The following is a 19,066-nucleotide window of genomic DNA, read 5'->3' on the forward strand; positions in this document are numbered from 1 at the left end:
TCAGTTTATCCTGTAACTTGGAGTTATTGACATGAGCAGTATAACCCCGACTGAACTGTAAATAGCTGTCTCAATCATAGAGTCATAGAGATGTGCAGCATGGACTGAGACCCTTCGTCCATGTAACCAGATATCCCAATCCAATCTCGTCCTACCTGCCAACACCCGGTCGATATCCCACCAAACCCTTCCTATTCATATACAGATGCCTTTTAAATGCTGCAATTGTACCAGCCTCCACCACTTCCTCTGGCAGCTCATTTCATACACGCACACACCACCATCTGCATGGAAACGTTTACCCTTAGGTCTCCTTTATATCTTTCCCCACTCACCCTAAACCTTTGCCCTCTAGTTCGGGACTACCCCACCCCTGGGAAATGACCTTGTCTATGTCCCCTATCCATGCTCCTCATGAACTTATAAACCTCTATGACGTCACTACTCAGCCTGGGGCGCTTGAATGAAAACAGCCCTAGCGTATTCAACCTCTCCCTGTAGCTCAAATCCTTCATCCCTGGCAACATCATTGTAAATCATTTCTGAACCCTTTCAAGTTTCACAACATCTTTCCAATGGGAATGAAAACAGAATTACACGCAATATTCCAAAAGTGGCCTAAACAATGTTCTGGCCAGCTGCAACATGACCTCCCAACTCCTGCACTCGGTACTCTGACCAATAAAGAAAAGCCTACCAAACGCCTTCTTTACTATTCTATCTACCTTCGATTCCACTTTCATGGAGCTATGAACCTGACCTCTAAGGACCTTTGGTTCAGCAGCATTCCCCAGCACCTTACCATTGAGTCTATAAGTCCTGCTAAGGCTTGCTTTCCCCAAAGGCAGCACATCGCATTTATCTAAATTAAACTCCACCTGCCACTTCTCAGCCCATTTGATCAACATCCCGATGTAATCAGACATAACCTTCTTCGCTGTCCACTGCATCTCCAATTTTGTTGTCATCTGCAACTTACTAACTGTAACTCTTAAGCTCACATCCAAATCATTTATATAAACGATGAAAAGTAGTGGACCCAGCACCAATCCTTTTGGAACTCCACTGGTCACTAGCCTCCAATCTGAAAAACAAACCTCCACCACCACCCTCTGCCTTCTACCCTTGAGCCAGGTCTGTGTCTGAATGGCTAGTTCTCCCTGTATTCCATGAGATCTAATCTTGCTTATCAGTCTCCCATGGGGAACCTTGTCGAACGCCTTCCTGAAGTCCATATAGATCACGTCTACTGCTCTGGCCTCATCAACCCTCTTTGTTATTTCTTCAAAAAACTCAATCAAGTTTCTGAGATATGATTTCCCTCGCAAAAAGCCATGTTGACCATCCCGAATCAGTCAGTGCCTTTCCAGATGCATGCACATCCTGTCCCTCAGGATTTCCTCCAACAAGTTGCACACCACCGACGTCACGCTCACCGGTCTATCGTTCCCTAGTTTGTCCGTACCACCTTCCTTAAACAGTGGCAACACATTAGCCAACCCCCCGTCTTCTGGCACCTCACCTGAAACTATCGATGATATAAATATCTCAGCAAGAAGCCCAGAAATAACTTTACTAACTTCCCACAGAGTTCTCGGGTATACCTGATCAGGTCCTGGGGATGTATCCAGTTTTATGCATTTCAAGACATCCAGCACTCCCTCCTCTGTATTATGGACATTTTTCAAGATGTCACCATGTGTATCCCTGCATTCTATATCTCCCACCTCCTAATCCACAATAAATACTGACGCAAATTACTCGTTTAGTATTTCCCCATTTCCTTCGGCCTCCACGTAAAAGCTGCCTTGATGATCTTTGAGGGGAGCTATTCTCTCCCTCGTTTCCCTTTTCTCCTTAATGTATTTGTAAAAACCCTTTGGATTCTGCTTAATTCTATTTACCGAATTCATCTTGTGTCCCCTTCATGTCTTCCTGATTTCCCTCTTAAGTATAATCCACTGCCTTTATACTTTTTTGAGGATTCACTCGAAATATCCTTTCGACTCCTAACATAGGCTTCTCTTTTTTTCTTAACCAACCCTCTTGAGGGTTTCTTAACCAACCCTCAACCCTCAATTTTATCATCCAGCATTCCCTATACTTACCAGCCTTTCCTTTCACCCGAACTGGAATGTAATTTATCTGAAATCTCGTTATCTCATTTCTGAAGGCTTCCCATTTTCCAGCTGTACCTTTACCTCAAAAATGTGCCCCCAATCAGCTTTTAAATATTTTTGTCTAATTCCGTCAAAATTGGCCTTTCTCAATTTAAACTTTGGTCTATCCTTTTCCATCACCATTTTAAAACTAATAGAATTATGATCTCTGACCCCAAAGTGCTCCCCCACTGACACCTCAGACACTTGCCATATCTTTTTTCCTAAGTGTAGGTCAGGTTTTGCACTTTCTCTTGTAGGTACATGCACATTCTGTATCATAAAATGTTCGAGTACACAATTAACAAATTCCTCTCCATCTAAATCGTAAACACTACGGCAATCCAAGTTTATATCTGTAAATTTAAAACCCCTGCCATAACCATCCTTTTATTGTTACAATTAACTGAGATCTCCTTACAAATTTGTTTTTTCAATTTGCCACCTGACTATTACGGATGCCTAATACAATCCCAATAAAGTTACTATCGCTTTCTTATTTCCCAGTTCCATCCATAAAACTTCCCTGGATGTATTTCCGGGACTATCCTTCCTCAGTACAACTGTAATTCCACTCCTTATCAAAAAAAGCCACAACCCCTCCTCTCTTGCCTCCCTTTCTGTCCTTCATTTTGCAATTGTAACCTGGAACATTAAGCTGCCAATCCTGTCCATCCCTGAGCCATGTTTCTGTCATATTATGATATCCCAGTACTCTGTTCCTAACGATGGCCTGAATTAATCCAACTTCCCTGTTCGGCTTCTTGCGTTGAAATAAATGCAATTTAATTTATTAGTCCTACCTTGTTCTCTGCTTTGTCCCTGTCTGCCCTGACTGTTTGACTCGCTTCTTTACTCAACTGTCCAGTCTCAGATCTTTGCTCACTATCTCCCTGGGTCTCATCAACCCATCTTACTAAATTAAATCCTGCCGAGCGGCTCTAGCAAATTTCCCTGCCAGTATATTAGTTCCCTTTCAGTTTAGGTGCAATCCGTTCTCCTTGTTCAGGTCAATTCTACCACAAAAGAGATTCTAATGATCCAAAAATGTGAATCCTTCTCCCACACACCAGGTCATCAGCCATGCTCTATCCTCCTCTTCCTGCCCTCACTTGCTTGTCGCACCTGGAGTAATCCAGAGATTACTGCTCTATCGGACCTACTTTTTAAATTCCTGCCTAACTTTGTAATCTCCCTTCAGAATCTCAATATTTTCCCTGCTTTGCCGTTGATTCCAATGCGTACAATGACTTCTTGCTGGCCCCTCTCCTCCGTGAGAACATTTCGTACCCTCTCTAAGGCATCATTGATCCTGGCACCAGGGATGCAACACACCATTCTGATTTTCCGCTGCTGGCCACAGGAACCTATGTCTGCACTTCGGACTAGAGAGTGCCCTAAAACAATCGATATCTTGGAACCCTACATACCATCATTGCAGTAGAGCCACACTCAACAACAGAAAGTTGGCTGTTTGTGCCACGTTCCTCTGAGAATGCATCGCTCCCTAAATTTTTCAAACAGCATACCTGAATGAAATGGGGATAGCCACAGACGATTCTGGCACTACTTGTCTACGTCTTTCTGTTCCTAGAATTAACCCATTTATGTGACTTTATCTGAGACTTTTCTCCCTTCCTTTCGCTTCCAGCCATGACATCCCTTTTGTTTTGTAAACTCCTCATTGCCTCTAACCGTCACTTCAACCATTCAATTCGATCTGATAGAATTCACAACCAACAGCATTTATCGCAGATATAACCCTCACTAACATGTAAACTTTCTCTTAGCTCCCACATCCGACAGGAAGAGCAGGTCAGTCTACTGAGGGTCATTTTTACTTCTTCCAATCCGGAGGCCCAGAAAGTAGCACCGTCTTATTCCTCTGCAAAACACTGCTCCAGGCTATGTTGATACTTATAGCTTATATTTTGTTAAGTTTAATCAGGAGACATAGCTTAAAAAAAGATGGATTCAACTCTATTCACTATTGCAAACTTACAATAAGGCCCCAAGGCCACATTTTAATCTATTCACTTTTCTGTCGCTGTGTTGTGACCTCTCCCAAATAGGTTCCTCCAAGATCAGTTGTGAATTTTACTCTATGTTAATATTTGCAGATGCACTACGATGTCCAGTGATACATGAATTCAAACAGCAAAGGCAGTAACTGCACACACACACTGCTGTGTCAGTTAGCTGTGTGGATTTCTTTCTCTCTCTCTCTCTCCAGCACTGACCTCACCATGTGTTGCCTTTTTCTGTTGCTCTCCCTTTTAAAAGTGCTATTGTTTGACGTATTTTTCCCCAGGTTCCAAAACAATGCAACAGCACATAAAACAGTTATTGCTGCTCCTGGAATTGGAGGACATCACCCCCTCAAATACCTCAAAAAAGGAGCAGCCTCTTCCAGCCATTTTTTCCCGTCCTCCATCTTTGATTATCCAGTATCCTTCACTGCTTACTTTGCAATTTGCAGTTATTAACAATGAGCAGTATAACCTGCACTGAACTGTAAATAGCTCTCTAAGGTTTCCGTTTAGTGTGTTTCATAACAGATAAACTTCTCCACTTTGTCTCAAAAAAGATGAGAGTTAGTTCACACTCAGTTCTGCTGCCATGTCTGCTCCAGCCTGTAAAAGGGTGTCTTTAATTATAATTTAATTTGACTATGTTCAATGTCAATCCAGGATGGGTGCGAAACTGCATTCCCTCACCTCTGATTCCATCCTCTCCCGTAAACTAATTCAGCGGGTGGGTTGGAACCCAAACTGTAGTTCTGGAATAGAGGAAGTTCAGAGTAGGGAGACCTGAAATGAGGTTTCTGCGGCACAAGAAGGCACCAACAAGCAAAAGTTTGTTTTGAAGTGTGTCTATTTCAGCATCCAGAATAAGGTGGTTGAACTTGCAGCGTGGGTTGGTACCTGGGATTTAGATTCTGTGGCCATTTCGGAGACAGGGATAGAGCAGAGACATGAATATATGTTGCAGGTTTCAGGATTTCCATGTTTCAGTAAGAACAGTGAAGATAGTATAAGATGCGGGTGGTGTGGCACTGTTAGTCAAGGACAGTTTTAAGGCTGCACAAAAGACATTTGAAGAATCGTCAACTAAGGTAGTATGGGATGAAGAAAGAAGAAGGAAGGGAGAGGTAAACCTGTTAGGAGTTTACGAAAGGCCTCCAAATCGTTCCAGAGATTTAGAGGGAAGTTTAACAAGTATGATTCTCGATAGGAGTGAGAATGACAGAATATTGACAGGAAAGACTACTGTTCAAGTACTTTAGATGGATCTGTTTTTGTCCATTGCGTGCGAATGGTTTTATAATGCAGTATGTAGACAGGTCAACAAGGGGCGAGGTTACATTAGATTTGGTACTAGGTCATGAACGCAACCAGCTGTTAGATTTGGAGGTAGGTGAGCACGTTGGTGATCGTGACGACAATTCAGTTATGTTTAATTTAGCGATGGAAAGGGCTAGATATACACCGGAGGGCAAGGGCTACAGTGGGGGAAATGCAATTATGATGTGATTTGAAAAGATTTAGGATGCATAGGATAGGGAAGAAAAGTGCAGGAGATGGGCACAATTGAAATATGGAGCTTCAAGGAACAAGTAGTGCGTGTACTTGGTACGTATGCTCCTGCCAGACAGGGAGAAAGTTGTCGAGCACAGGAGCCAGTGTTTACGATGGAAGTTTAATCACATGACAAGGGAAAAAAGAAGGCTTATATTGGGATGAAATGTAAAGGCTTAGTTAGGGCGAGTGAAAGTTTAAAGATGGCCAGGAAAGACCTAAAGATGGATTTAAGAGGAGCGAGGAGAGGATATGAGAAGTTGTTGATGGATAGGTTCAGATAAAAGTCTAAAGCTTTCTATAGGTATACAGGGGATAAAAAATTACTGGAGTGAGATTAGGGTCAATCAAGGATAGGAGTGGAAGTTGTGCGTGGAGTTAGAATAGATATAGGGAAGCGTGAAATGAATATTTCTCGTCAGTGTTCACTTTGGGAAAAGACCATGTTATCGATGAGAATACTAAGAAACAATCTACTAGACTAGATGGTATTGAGGTTCACAAAGAAGAGGTGTTAGAAATTCTTAAAAGTGTGGGCTGTATGGGATTCATCCTAAGATTCTCTGGGAAGCCGGGCGGAGATAACGAAGACTTTAGCTTTCATCTTCATGTCGTTCTTAACTACAGGAGTAGTACCAGAAGACTGAAGGATAGCAAATGTGTTCCCTTGATCAAGAAGGGGAGTTGGGACAATCCTGGGAATTAACCACAGCTAAAGTAGGGCTCACTGGTCTACCAAGTGTTGGAAAAGGTTAAAACAGATTGGATTTGTAATCATCTAGAAATGAATAAGTTGATTATGGATAGTCAACACAGTTCTGTGAAAGGGGATGTTGTTCTTCACAAACTTCATTAAGTTTTTTAAAAGGTGACCGAATAGGTGGATGAGGGTAAAGCCATTGATGTGGTATATATCGATTTCATAAGGCAATAGACAATAGACAATAGATGCAGGAGTAGGCCATTCTGCCCTTCGAGCCTGCACCGCCATTCAATATGATCATGGCTGATCATTCCTAATCAGTATCCTGTTCCAGCCTTATCTCCATACCCCTTGACTCCACTATCTTTAAGAGCTCTATCCAATTCTTTCTTAAATGAATCCAGAGACTGGGCCTCCACTGCCCTCTGGGGCAGAGCATTCCACACAGCCACCACTCTCTGGGTGAAGTAGTTTCTCCTCATCTCTGTCCTAAATGGTCTACCCCATATTTTTAAGTTGTGTCCTCTGGTTCGGCACTCCCCCATCAACGGAAATATGTTCCCTCCTGCCAGAGTGTCCAGTCCTTTCATAATCCTATAGGTTTCAATCAGATCCCCTCTCAGTCTTCTAAACTCAAGGGTATACAAGCCCAGTCGCTTCAGTCTTTCCATGTAAGGCAATCCTGCCATTCCAGGAATTGACCTCGTGAACCTACGCTGCACTCCCTCAATAGCCAGAATGTCTTTCCTCAAATTTGGAGACCATAACTGTACACAGTACTCCAGGTGTGGTCTCACCAGGGCCCTGTACAGCTGCAGAAGCACCTCTTTGCTTCTATACTCAATCCATCTTGTTATGAAGGCCAGCATGCTATTAGCCTTCTTCACGACCTGCTGTACCTGCATGCTTGCCTTCATTGACTGGTGGACAAGAACACCCAGATCTCTCTGAACAGCCCCTTTACCTTTGATAAGTTTCCACATGGTAGGCTCCTACATAAAATATGTAGGGCTGGGAATAAGGACGATATAAGGTTTGGTTTGGAATTTGGCGAGCTGCAAGAAGACAAAGCGTGGTGGTTGATGCACAATGTTCATCCTGGAGCTCAGTTACTCGTAGTTTGCAGCAAAGATCTAGGTCGACTACTGATTGTTATTTTTATAAATGACCTGGATTAGGGCGTAGAAGGATGGGTTAGTAAATTTTCGGATGATACTAACGGCAGTACAGTTGTGGGTAGTGTCGAAGACTGTTGTAGGTTACAAAGGGGCATAGATAGTCTGTAGAGCTGGGCAGAGATAAAGGAAATGGAGTTTAATGAGGAAAAGTGTGAAGTAATTTACTTTGTAACGACAGAATAAAGTGCATTTGGCAAATAGCAAAACTCTTGGTAGTGCAGATGAACAGAGAGATCTCGGTGTCCACGTACATAGATTCCCACAAAGTTGCCACCAAGTTAATAGAGCTGTTAAGAAGGCATATGGTATGTTAGCTTGTATTAGTGGAGGGATTGAGTTTCGGAACCATGAGATCATGCTGCAGCTGGAAAGAACTCTGATGCGGCCACACTTGGGGTATTGCATGTAGTTCTGGTTTCTGCATTCTCCGAAGGATGTGGAAGCTTTGGAAAGGGTTCAGAGGAGATTTACTAGGATGTTGCCTCGTATGGAGGGAAAGTATTACAGAAAAGGTTGAGGGACTTGAGGCTGATGTCGTTAGAGAGAAGAAGGTTGAGAGGTGACGCAATTGAGACATATAAGCATATCAGAGGTTTAGATCAGGTGGACAGTGAGAGCCTTTTTCCTCAGATGGTGATGGCTCGAATGAGGGGACATAGCTTTAAATTTCGGGATAATAGATATGGGACAGTTCTCAGATGTAGTTTCTTTACTCAAAAAGTAGTAGGGTCGTGGAAAGCCCTGCCTGCAATAGTCGTAGGCTCGCCAGCTTTATGAGTTTAAATGGTCATTGTATAGACATATTAGCGAGAGTGGAATGTTGTGAAACCAATCTGAATCCGATCTAACCTACAAGACGGCAGAACATCGAGGGTCTAACGGCCTATATTGTGCTGTGATGTTTTGTATTCTCTATTCTATGTTTCTGGTGGAGGCTGAATCAGACTGTTCACAACTATGGAGGAATATTTCAATCCACGGTGAGATTCTAACCACACACCCACCATCATCACAAAGATCACATACATTTGAACCTCAGTAACATCTCAGTTCGTCTGCTGCTGAAACTCCCATTCAGTCTTTTGTTGCCTCCAGACTTAACTCCACAAGCAGCCTCCCAGCTGTCCTCCCACATTCCATCTTCCTGTAATCATGAGATCACCCAAAAGTCTGCTGCGTGTGTGTGCTGTTCACCCTGTGCTCACTAATACACACATTTCTTTGTGACACAGAACCAACATACTAACACTCCTTTAATTTGAAATTTTGGCAGCACACCTCCCTCTCTTGATAATATTCCCGCCACCCCCTCCCCCACCCCCCAATCTCCCAACCCTCTGGGATTCATCTGAAGAAGGGTCAGTGGGCTTGAAGTGATAATTCTGCTTTCTCTCCACTGATGCTGACAAACCTGCTGAGTCTCTCCAGCAATTCCTGTTTGTGTTTCTGATTCCAGCATCCATAGTTCTTTTGCTTTTTACCTCCAAAATATTTACTCACCCCTGAATTGCAACCACCCGTGGTTTCCAATTTCAACTCTCCCATCTTTTGCACCTTTTACATGATTTCAGTTTTCATAGCAATAAGCTCTTGAATTTACTCCCTAATATTTAACATCTCTTTGTTTGTTCAGGATACTCCTTAAAAAGTCTACCTCTTTGACAAAGTTTATGGTCACTTGTCCTAATATGAGCATATGTGCCTGGTGTCAAATATTGTTATGATACAAGGTCGTCAGATATTGTTGTATTGTATCAAATATCTGAGAAATATGGATTGCTGTTTATTTGGACAAGAATCACTAGACCTTCATGATAATTTGATAATTGCTTGCCTAACAACATTGCCATTGCACTTTCACCACGCAGACTGCAGTAGATCAGGAAAATCAGTCATCAATTTCTTCAGAGATAAGTGAGGATTTACAATATTTACTGAGGTCTCTGGAGAGTAATCCAAAGATAATGTTTTAGGATATGCTGAATTAATGAGAGAGAGTAAACATGGTGCTGAGCCTTTTGGTTAATATAGGCACAAAGCAGAACAGTAAAAGACTGTAGTACAAACAAGTCCTGACCGTCAAACATTATGTAGGAAAGTAAAGCTTCTAAATCTATTGTGTATGGTCAAAGGAATGCAGTAGAAACATCATCCAGACACGATTTGATAAAGGGACGAGAAGGATTAAACAGACAAGTACTCAAATGTTAGAGATGGAGAGTAGGCATAAATGAAAGAGAGCTACATATTGAAATGGATTCAGATCTACATTAATGGAGATGCACAAGCTTTACAGCAGCAGAACCTCTCGTTGGTAACAGGCACAGCACTAAAAAAATCCAAATTACTGAAGAATTGTCACAAATGCTCAACAACGTCACTGTTGTCAACTTGAAATTCACCGAGGAGCCTGAAGCTGGATAGACATCAGAAGTACGGGACTTAGATAAAAATCTCACAGTTGAGGAAATCCCCAGGGAGCTGACGATGTCACTGTGCTACTGTGCTACTATGCATGAAGCCATAGAGTCAAAGAGATGTACAGCATGGAAACAGACCCTTCGGTGCAAGTTATCCATGCCGACCAAATATCCCAACCCAATCTAGTCCTATTTAATCATATACCCATCCAGATGCCTTTTAAATGTTGCAATCATTCGAGCCTCCACCCCTTCATCTGGCAGCTCGTTCCATACACGTACCACACTCTGTGAGAACACGTTGCCCCTCAGGTCTCTTTTAAATCTTTCTTCTCTTACCCTAAAACCTATGCTATCTATTACTGGACTCCTCCACCCCAGGGAAGAGACTTTGTCTGTTTATCTTATCCATGCCCCACGTGATTTTGTAAAGGTAAATAAGGTCACCCCTCAGCCTCGTATGCTCCAGGGAAAACAGTCCCAGCCGATTCAGCCTCTCCCTATAGCTCAAATCCTCCAACCCTGGCAGCATCTTTGTAAGTCTTTTCTGAACACTTTCAGGTTTTGCAACATCCTTCCAATAGGAATGAGATCAGACTTGGCACGCAATTTTCCAAAACTGGCCAAACCAATGTCCTGTACAGCCACAACGTGACCACCTAACCAGTGTACTCAATACTCTGACAATAAAGGAAAGCATACCATACGCCTTCTTCAATGTCCTATCTACCTGTGACTCCACTTTCAAGGAGCTATGCAACAAGATCTCTTTGTTCAGAAACACTCCCCAGGACCTTATCGTTCAGTGTATAAGTCCTGCTAAGATTTGCTTTCCCAAAATGCAGCACCTCACATTTATCTAAATTATACTCCATCTGCCATTTCTCAGCCCATTGGCCTATCTGGTCAAGATCGCGTTGTACTCTGAGGTAACCTTCTTCACTCTTTACTACGCTTCCAACACATCACCCACAGAAACACAGAACAGCTGGGTCTGTGAAAATCAGAGATCCCCACACATTGGGAAGGAAAGCAGGGTCCCTGGGAAGGGGCATATCACCCACACATTGAGATGGATGGCAGGATCTCTGAGAGGGGCCAGCTCACCCACACATTGGGAAGGACGGCAGATTCCCTGAGAGAGGGACAGATCACCCACACAATGGGAAGGATGGCAGGCTCCCTGAGAGAGGCAGATCACCCATACATCGGGAAGGATGGCAGGGTCCCTGACAGTGGCAGATCACTCACACATTGGAAAGGATTGCATTGAGAGGAGACAGATCAGCCACACATTGGAAAGGATGGCAGGGTCCCTGAGAGGAGACAGACTGGTTCCTTTCCCAAAATGGTTCAAAGTGAGAGACTTATAATGTGAGCCTTTCATTGAATTTTACAGAGTGTACCAGTTACTATTAGTTTAGACAATGTTGATACAAACAAGGCGTACACATTAACAATACAACTTGCTGGAACATGAAACAGCAGTGGAGCTGCTGGATCGCGGGACTTTTCATGTGGGAGGCGCAAGTGATCACTCCAGTACGGACACAGACCCGATGGAGAGTCTGCACTCTCCCACATCAGAGATAGGTTCCCAGAAAAAAAACCAGCTGCTCATGTTGGAATTGAAATGCAGCAGTGTTTAACGCGTAGCACGAACAAAAGGCAGGAGGGAGACAACAACTGACGTCTCTGTGGAGGCGCGAACCTTAATCCAGAGGCTTGGACAGCTCGGCCACTGCTACAGGCACCCTGCAATGCGATTCGCATACATTTTCAATGGTACTCCTGCGAAAAAGCAGAAGCAAAGTCACAGGGAAAGGTTGCACGATCCCTGTCCTGCCCGCACTGCTGCTGAGATACGCCCAGCTTCAATACCAGTTTGGCAGCAGATAATGATATCCCATCAGTCCAGACAAAAATCAATGGGAAGCTGAATCTATCTTCTGAGACACGTTTGAGTCACAAACGGAATGTGTCTGTCAGAAAGTACATTCGGTTATGATACGATAAAGAAACCGTGAGCTGCATGACAGTACTGCAATTTAGATTCTTGCTTTGGTAACTGATTTCACCCATTGCTCGAAAGGATACAACTATTGCTATTCCACTTTCATAAAACACACCGGATGCAAGAGAAATGCAGAAAGCTGAGCAGGCCGTGAACGAGATCATACAGTGCAGCTAGACAATAGACAATAGGTGCAGGAGTAGGCCATTCGGCCCTTCGAGGCAGCATTACCATTCATTATTATCATGGCTGATCATCCTCAATCAGTATCCTGTTCCTGCTTTATCCCCATAACCTTTGATTCCACTATCCTTAAGAGCTCTATCCAACTATGTCTTGAAAGTGTCCAGTGACTTGGCCTCTACAGCCTTCTGGGGCAGAGCATTCCATACACCCACCACTCTCTGGGTGAAGAAGTTTCTCCTCAACTCCGTTCGAAGTGCCTACCCCTTATTTTTAAACTGTGTCCTCTGGTTTGGGACTCAATCTTCAGCGGAAACATGTTTCCTGCCTCCAGAGTGTCCAATTCTCTAATAATCGTATACTGTACGTCTCAAACAGATCCCCTCTCAGCCTTCTAAACTCAAGCGTATACAAGACCATTCGCTCCAATCTTTCAGTGTAAGATAGTCCAGCCAGTCCGGGAATTGATCTCGTGAATCTACGCTGCACTCCCTCAATAGCCAGAATGTCTTTCCTTAAATTTAGAGACCAAATCTGCGCACAATATTCCAGGTGCGGTCTCACCAGACCCTGCACAACTACAGAAGGACCTCTTTGCTTCTGTACTCAAATCCTCTTGTTATGAAGGCCAGCATGCTGTTAGCTTTCTTCATTGCCTGCTGTACCTGCATGCTTGCTTTCATTGACTGATGTACAAGAACACATAGATCTCGTTGTACTGCCCCTTTACCTATCTCGACTCCATTTAGGTAGTAATCTGCATTCCTGTTCTTGACACCAAAGTGGATAACCACACATTTATCCACATTTATCTGCATCTGCCATGCAGCCGTCCACTCACCGAGCCTGTCCATGTCACCCTGTATTCTCCTAACATCCTCTTTACATGTTGTGGTTCTGTTCGACGAGCAGTGATTTTGTGTTGCAGACGTTTTGTCTCCTGTCTAGGTGACATCCTCAGTCCTTGGGAGCCTCCTGTGAAGCGCTTCTGTGATGTTTCCTCCGGCATTTATAGTGGTTTGAAACTGCCGCTTCAGGTCGTCAGTTCCAGCTATCCGTTGCAGTGGTCGGTATATTGGGTCCAGGTCGATGTGCTTATTAATTGAATCTGTGGATTAGTGCCATGCCTCTAGGAATTCCCTGGCTGTTCTCTGTTTGGCTTGTCCTATAATAGTAGTATTGCCCTAGTCGAATTCATGTTGCTTGTCATCTGCGTGTTTGGCTACTAAGGTTAGCTGGTTGTGTTGTTTCGTGGCCAGTTGGTGTTCATGGATGCGGATTGTTAGCTGTCTTCCTGTTTGTCCTATATAGTTTTTTGTGCAGTCCTTGCATGGGAGTTTGTACACAACACTGGTTTTGCTCATCCTGGGTATTGGGTCCATCGTTCTGGTGAGTTGTTGTCTGAGAGTGGTTGTTGGTTTGTATGCTGTTATGAGTCCTAGTGGTCGCAGTAGTCTGGCTATCAGTTCCGAAATGCTCAATTTCTTCAACAGATGCCTAAGGGAAAGAGAACGGACGAGGACATGCCACAACGCAAAGGACTAGCCATACTACCATACATCAAGAGCATTTTCGAACTGAATTCGACTGGGACAACACTACTATTATAGGACAAGCCAAACAGATAACAGCCAGGGAATTCCTAGAGGCATGGCACTCATCCACAGATTCAATCAATAAGCACATCGACCTGGACCCAAGATACCAACCACTGCAATGGACAGCTGGAACTGACAACCGGAAGCGGCAGATTCAAACCACTACAATTGCCGGAGGAAAGATCACAGAATCGCTTCACAAGAGGCTCCCAAGCACTGAGGATGTCCCCTAGAGAGGGGACGAAACGTCTGCAACGCAAATTCCCAGTTCGGCGAACAGAACCCCAAAAACGAGCTACCGAACTACAAATCTTCTCCCAAACTTTGATCCTCTTCACATTTCACCCTGCCACCCAGCTTTGTGCCATCAGCAAACTTACTAAAATTACTTTTAATACATTAATCAATATAATTATTGTACGTTGTAAAAAAGCTGCAGTCCCAGTACTGATCCCTGCGGCACACCACTGGTCACCGCCTGCCATTCCAAAAGGGAGTCGTTTATCACTACTCTTTGTTTCCTGTCAGCCAAGCAGTTTTCAATCCAAGTCAGTATTTTGCCCCTAATACCATGTGCCCTAGGTTTGCTCACTAACCTCCGATGTGGGACTTCATCAAAGATTTTCTGAAAATACAGGTGTATTACATCCACTGGAAATCCCTTGTCCATCTTCAGTGTTGCATACTCAAAAATATTCTAGAAAATTAGTCAAGCATGATTTCCCCTTCATAAATCCATGCTGACTCTGACCTATCCCGTTACTGCTATCCAGATGTGTCGTATCTTCGTCCTTCATAACTGACTCCAGCATTTTTTCCACCACTTAGGTCAGATTTACTGGTCTATAATTCTCTGTTTTCTCTCTTCCTCCTTTCTTAAAATGTGGGAAATTAGCCACCCTCCAATCCGCAAGTACTGATCCTGAATCTATAGAACATTGGAAAATGATCACCAATGCATCCAGGAATTCTAGAGCCACTTCCTTCAGTACACTGGGATGTAGACCATCATGTCCCAGGGACCTGTCAGCCTTCAGACCGAACAATCTCTCCAACACCATTTTCAGCCCAATATAAATTCCCTTCAGTTCAGATCCTTCAGCCACTTTTACATCTGGGAGATTGCTCGTGTATTCCCCAGTGAAAACAGATCTAAAGTACCAATTCAACTCTTCTCCCATTTCTTTGTTCCCCGTAATAAATTCACCTGTTTCTGTTTTCATGGGCCCAATTTTAGTCTTAACCTTTTTTTCTTCTCACATTCGTAAAAAGAAAGCCTTTACTATCCTCCTTTATATTTTTGGCCAGTTTACCTTCGTACCTTATTTTTTCTTTGCATATTTCCTTGTTAGTTATCCTCTGTTGTTCTTTAAATAATTTCACAGTCCTCCAATTTCCCACACATTTTTGCTATGTTATAATTTTTCCCCTTTTGTCTTTATATGGTCCTTAACTTCGCTCGTCAACCACGGCCACCCGTGCCCCTCCCAGGGTCTTTCTTCCTTTTTGGAATGAATTGATTCTGCATCTTCTGCATTATACCCAGAAAAATCTGTCATTGCTGCTCCAATGCCATCCCTGCTAGGGTATTGCACCATTGAACTTTAGCCAGCTCCTCCCTCATAGCTCCATAATTGACCTTATTTAACCAAAATATTGTCACTTCCTATTCTACCCTCTCCCTCTCAAACTGCATATTAAAGCTTATTGTATTGTGGCCACTACCTCCTAATGGCTCCTTCACTTCGAGGTCCCTGACCAAGTCCGGTTCATTGCACAACGCCAGATCCAGAATTGCTTTCTCCCTGGTAGGGTCCAGCACAAGTTGTTCTAAGAATCCATCTCGGAGGCACTCCACAAATTCCCTTTCTTGGCATCCAGTACCATCCTGATTCTCCCAGTCTACCTGCATGTTGAAATCCCCCATAATAACAGTAGTAATATCTTTGCGACAGGTCAATTTCAGCTCCTTATTCAACTTACACATTACATCCAGGCTACTGTTTGGGAGCCTGTAAATAACTCCCATGAGGGTCTTTCTACTCTTTGAATTTCTCAGCTCTATCCATACTGACTCGACACCCCCTGATTCTAGGTCCCCCCGCGCAAGGGACTGAATATCATTCCTTACCAACAGGGCCACCTCACCCCCTCTGCACGTTAGTCTGTCCTTACGATAGCATGTATAGGCTTGAATATTCATTTCCCAGGCTCTGTCCACTTGAAGCCCCGTCTCAGTTATCCCATAACATATTAACTGCCAATTTTCAAATGATCTTGATTCTCATCCGCCGTATTACAGTTAACTCGACCGTTTTGCAGAAAAGGCGTCCCAAAGAACGTTCTCTACATTAAAAGCTGAGTTAGGGGTAGAATCGAAGAAGGACAGATCACATTACGAGTATGTTCGAGCCTCGGTGTCGGTACGAGTTGCCAGTTTCCTTGTCTTTCACATTCAATGTGCAATTTGCTGCAGAGATGTTCACACCTGGACATGAGCGACGTGGTGCCAGATGAGTTGGGACCCTGTGTGGCAATCGATGAGAAGCTACTCAGTAAAGTTCACTAAGAACCATGGTGCTTATTAGAGATGCACAAAACACACTTTCTGGACCTAATGACAGAAGGCAAAAGGCAATTTCCCCCACCCCCACGAGTTGGCAAAGAGGTGCTAACTGCAAGTGTTCTTTGTTCTCCATGTGAAAAGCTCTCCCGCCTGAGTCACCTTCACGTCTCTTGTTGCTGATTCGAACAGCAAGAAGGAGTTTCAGCAGAGCTACACGTTCCTCGTTGTGTTATTTCCACCCACCCACACATATACACACACACACACACACACACACACACTCACACACACCACTTACATTTTTCTGCTCCTCTGCAATGTAAAGAAAGTAAAATGGAGACAATGCCATTCGGTAGCCTTTCTATCATTTCCTCGGTTTCAGTTCCAACATGGCAGGGATTTCAGGGGCACACGTTAATATTAGTGACTCTATGATAGCACAAGTACAGAGCTTCATCTGAGAGTGTAAAGTCATTCATTCCTGTTGCTGATGGAGTGTACTACTGCTGACATGTGAACTACTCCAAAACATGATTCAGGCATTCTGATCCTCATTTTCACACGTTGAAAAACTGCAGACAGCTTCCAAATGAGGTCTTTCAGAGACTGTTTTGGCATACATTTGATAGAGAGGATACATTAGGAGTTCGTGGTGTACTGTGACACCAGCACATCAGCTTTCTCGTTGGCTTTGAGCCGGGCCCCCGGCCCCCGGGGCAAGGAAAGCAAATGCGTTACTGCTTTTAGCGGAAGGATCAGAGCACGGAAAGTACACTCTTCAACAGAATGGTCATCGGTGCTGTACACATCGGCGCATATTCAGAACCAAGGAGGAGAAAAACTTAACAATGCTTCACACTGTAATTAAAAGGAGTTGCATTCCTTTACCGCTACAGCAAAACAAATTCAAAGGCAGGTTTGCCAACCAAAGCAACAAGCGCCCACTCATATGAAGCGACGAGGCTGCCATCGGTTACAAAACTATTTCTGCCCGGTTTCGAACCGGGGACATTTCATGTGTTAAAAGAATATGATAACCACTACACTACAGAAACACGGGTTATACAAGGCTGCTGCTGCTCAAGGTCGGACACCACTGAAATTTGCAGCCGTTCAACGCTTCACCTTTCCATTTCCAGTAGCTCGGTGTTGTCCAGCGTAATTGGCATCATTGAAAAATTAAGGAAATCACGTGCAATTGCTCACAAAATACAGACAAGGATGTGGTGAGGGTTGCACGGGTTGGACTGTAGGGCGAGGCTGAATAGGCTGGGACAACTTTTCCTCTGGCAGAGGAGCTGAGCCATGAACTTATCGAAGTTTGATAAAGTCATGAGGGATATGGTTAAACAAAATATTTAAGATTGCTTTATACCCAGAGTGGGGTGAGTTGAAATCTAGAGAGCATAGGTTTAAGGTGAGACTTGCTGATACCGGCTTGAAAAGATTATTTTTGGTGGGGCTTGCCATTCGTCTATGTGCCGGTATAGTTTCAGTATTTCCCCAAGCTAATTCTCAGCGCCATCCTCCCTGTGAAATGAACATGCTGTGTAATATTCAATTGTGCAGATGTGTCCCGGCTTTTTCAATATAACTGCTGTCTAAAATCCAACATTCTGTAAACTGTGATTTCACTCAAAATCACAACTGTGTCACAGCCCACCTTAGCTGTGCCGGTTCTCCACAGTAAGGGAAAGTGTCCCTCTCTTTGTATCATTCTCTTGCCTTCTCCCTGGAACTCTGCACATTTCTACTTTCAACATAAACGTTGAATACCGTTTTCAAGAACTCAATTCAACCAGACTCTTTGTCACTGTCAGACAGTGACTTGCAGACCCGAACCTCTCCCTGTGTGAAAACCGTCCTCCTCATGTCACTTTTACTTCTATTCCTAATGACTTTAAATCTGTGCCGAATCGTACTCGATCCTTTCAGGCGTAGGAACATTTTCACTGCTTTATTTCCGCTGTCTAAACACCTCATCACTTGTAAAGCTTCAACCAGGCGATTTATCAGCCCTCGGTTCTGCAAGGAGAACTGCCCCAACTTTCCAATCCACCTTTATTGCTGACATTCCTCATACACCGCACCATTCCCATCAACCTGTTCAGCGCTGTCTCCACTCATTTCATTTCCCTGCTTCCTAAACCTTCATACCCAGAAATGTGTGAACATCCAGATGGTGGATTTATTCAGAAAGGGATTGTGTGGGTGAAACAGTTGTTTCGCTTTCACCACGTGTGCTGCTGTACCATGGTCACTACAATGACGCTCTGGTCCGAAACTCAAACTAATTTCAAAGAGACCAACCTCATGAAGGGAATCTGTTTTTTTTAAATCGAACACCTGACAGGGTGAACTGGCAAAAGTGAAATCAAACGACCAAGGCTCGATGGCGATTTGAAGCAAGACTCTCTCACATGCCAGTTTAACACAAGCTCGGGGAATGTCATGCCCGAGACAAACGAGCCAGTGACATTCTTGCATTTCCAAAAACAAACCAGCATTGAGCCGCTTAGAGCCAACTACATCCCACTTTGCTTCAGGAATTCGAAACAGCAAAGCGTTTCAAGAACATCGCCTTCTCATTCTTTCTCCGTGCACATGGGGCAGTGCTATTTATCCCTTCCTCTTGTACTGAGCTGTATCCATTGCTGGAGTATTCAG

Source organism: Chiloscyllium punctatum, chromosome 21 (assembly GCF_047496795.1).
Source record: "Chiloscyllium punctatum isolate Juve2018m chromosome 21, sChiPun1.3, whole genome shotgun sequence".
Classification (NCBI taxonomy): Eukaryota; Metazoa; Chordata; class Chondrichthyes; order Orectolobiformes; family Hemiscylliidae; genus Chiloscyllium; species Chiloscyllium punctatum.